At 45.3% G+C, this 2612-nt stretch overlaps 1 pseudogene; it reads right to left on the reverse strand.

Moving 5' to 3' along the window:
- Positions 1-633: 633 nt before the first annotated feature.
- Positions 634-751, reverse strand: LOC126261283 (5S ribosomal RNA; annotated as a pseudogene).
- Positions 752-2612: the final 1861 nt, after the last annotated feature.

Consider the following 2612-nt stretch of genomic DNA (forward strand, 5'->3'; position numbering starts at 1 on the left):
GGTGCCACCAGATACAGGAGATTCACGGACGAGAAGGTAAAGTGGAGCTATTCTCAACTTTGGGCTACAGTTAAGCTTCCAGAAAACCACAACGCTCCACTGGAAAGATGGAATTGCCGGACACTAACAACATAACCATAGACACCGATTCAGGTCCTTAAATTTCCCTCTTCCACCGTGATACCCCGATCGGAGTTTGCTCGCGTCGACCACTGCCAATTATCTGAAACATAAACACATCAGCGGCAGACAACATTCTGGTGCATCAGGTAGACAAACATATCTGCCCAACTGGTTATAAATAAACCTTTAATTATACACGGCACCAATGAACCCAAGTCTGTCTAACGTAGATGAGCACTTGCCCAGTAACGGCTCTTTGAATTTGATTAGCCAGTTCTCTAGAACAAAGAAATAAAATAATAACATAAAGCACTCCGTCTTCAGGTCACGAGTGGCCTACCGGGACCATGCGACCGGCGTGTCATCCTCAGTGGAGGATGCGGATAGGAGGGGCGTGGGGTCAGCACACCGCTCTCCCGGTCGTTATGATGGTATTCTTGACCGAAGCCGCTACTATTCGGTCGAGTAGCTCCACAATTGGCATCACGAGGCCGAGTGCACCCCGAAAAATGGCAACAGCACATGGCGGCCTGGATGGTCACCCATCCAAGTGCCGAACACGCCCGACAGCGCTTAACTTCGGTGATCTCACGGGAACCGGTGTATCCACTGCGGCAAGTCCGTTGCCCAAACCAATAGCATAGGAACAGGAAATAAGAAAATTACTTTGGCCCGCTCTTGAATGTCAGGCACAGTCGTACGTACTATTTGGCGTGACGTCTAGCTACGCATTAAGCACGGCTTCATGTCTATTGCTTGTGCTCTTAAATACCATCAACATATCAGGCGCCCCGATCAAATACAGTGGCAAATAACTGAAACAACCAAGATAGTTTTCAGTGCACTGGGGTATTCAATTAACGTGAACAGAACCCACCAAAAACCAATTCGCCGACTCCAGTTCGTTCACTTTGAGTAACATGTAACAGACGCGAAGGAAATCTGTCCTTCAAATCTCCAGGAAATCCCAGTCACCATCGGCAGCGGATCTGCATTCAAATGGCGAAACACGCCGCAGCAGCTGCCCACGCTCCTTCGTCGTACCGACTCGGTCACTCGCCAGCGCCACACGTAACTGTCGCTCACAATGCTGATACCCGAACGCAAGCCCCCTGCAGAGCGCGCGCGCCGCAGTTAAACAGCTATCCGCCAAAGATGCGAAGAAGACAAGCAGGCATCGAAAATAGACTCTCAACGATCGGGATTACAATCGATGGAGACTGGCGCCAGCAGCGCACCAGTTCAGCGATCAGGATCGTCATCATAAATCGCGTGCAGTAATCGTGGAATGTAAACTTTCCACTTTTCAGCTTTCAGAATTCTTCGTACACTTGTACTACTAACCCCCACTTCACGTGCACGTTGCGTAGCAGACTTATGTGGAGAATTAACAAAAGTTTCCTACACGAGAGCCGACGAAGCAGGACTTGTAGCTGTACGCTGTCTTCCTGATCTTCCCTTGTGAATATCAAAAATCGTTACATGCAAATCAAACTTGTCAGCGATGCCTTTAATTGTTAGGCGGGTTGGCTGTTCTGTTTCAAACTCCCGCCTCCACTGGCGTTGGACTTCAACGGCATTATCGAACTTCAAAAACCACTTCACAACACATTTTCGTTGCTCGAATGTCAAGCATGCTCCAGCTATCTTGTTTTCTCAGTACCGAGATGAAAGTACTAACATTTGTTGCACCAAAGACCATACTACAACACACTCGTAACTCAAATCGAACGACAATATCGATATCTCTATAGAGCCTGACAAAAAGTGTATACGTTTTTATGGCGGACTCTGTGTAACAATATGAGGCTTTAAAAAGATTTTAACCCCTGAAAATACCATACACACATACAGTATATAATACATGTGCGGCACTTATTGCGAAACCCTGATGTAATGTTACAATTGATGTAATGCCCTTGTTTCTCATAATTTGATAAGAAACATCCGTGTCGTAATCTTCTAAGGACATGGGTAGATAAATGAAATAGATAAGAATACTAATAACCAGACGGGTAGGAAAGTGTCAAGTCGCTACGCTCTCCTTTGTACCACCACTTCAGTTAATCATATCGAGTGCTGAAAGGCGTATAACTTACGGCGGAAATTCTAAAGACCGTTTTCTCAGAATCGATCGAATATCTACGGGTAAACCGAGACATGTGTATGCTTATTTTGACCCTCTTCCACTGAGTAAAGTTTCAAAGAAATTGGATGTTGGTACTTGCCGTGTTTTCCTCGTCAGCACAGTACTTCCCAACGGGCATCTCCCCATTGCTCACTAAAACAAACTTCAATGTTTGAAAGTTATAAAACGTAAAAGTACTTATCTATCTGCTATACCTCAGTAATATACGAGGGTGAGTAAAATGAAAACCTTAGATATTTTTTTAAATATTATTTTTTGTATAGAAGTGGTACGAAGCTGTATCACTTCTCAAAATAATCCCCCCACGCTCAATGCAAGTCCTCCAGCGCTTACAAAGTGC

The sequence above is a fragment of the Schistocerca nitens genome, chromosome 5, assembly GCF_023898315.1.
Source record: "Schistocerca nitens isolate TAMUIC-IGC-003100 chromosome 5, iqSchNite1.1, whole genome shotgun sequence".
NCBI classification, from domain to species: domain Eukaryota; kingdom Metazoa; phylum Arthropoda; class Insecta; order Orthoptera; family Acrididae; genus Schistocerca; species Schistocerca nitens.